Raw genomic sequence first — 514 nt, 5'->3', positions numbered from 1 at the left:
GCAGAAGTGGGGCTGGAGGTGCCGCTTGGCTCAGAGCAGGTGTCCCCTCCCTGGCCCCAGCACCCCGAGAGGGATGCTGCACACCCAGCAGCCCAAAAGCTCCTTGGCACACGCCTGAACTCATCTGTAACAGCACCCCCTGCTCATTTTAACCAGCGCTCCCACCCTTGTAGAAAGAGTGGTTGTCCCCAAGGGTGTGCCAGGGGGTAGCAGGACCCAGGAATCCAGCCCCAGAGCTCACCCAACACATGGGTGTAGTGACAACAACAGCACGGGCACCCCAGAGACCTGTCACCCCTGTCCTGCGCGGTTTCCTTCCCAGCCACGGGGGCTTCGGCAGGCACAGACACTGTCCCTTCCCTACAGGGCATGACATTCCCCCCTTTTCCATCCTACACCCACCCTGAGGAGGACCACGCTGCCTCAACACCTCTGTCAAGGACACAGGGTCACCCCTGGCTCCTCACCTCCAGAGTTGTCCCGCAGCCTGTGAGCGGGTGCTCCAGCCGGTACC

The sequence above is a fragment of the Apaloderma vittatum genome, unplaced genomic scaffold (assembly GCF_000703405.1).
Source record: "Apaloderma vittatum isolate BGI_N311 unplaced genomic scaffold, ASM70340v1 scaffold26098, whole genome shotgun sequence".
NCBI classification, from domain to species: Eukaryota; Metazoa; Chordata; class Aves; order Trogoniformes; family Trogonidae; genus Apaloderma; species Apaloderma vittatum.
The sequence above is the reverse complement of the archived record's forward strand: the minus strand, read 5'-3'. Positions refer to the sequence as shown.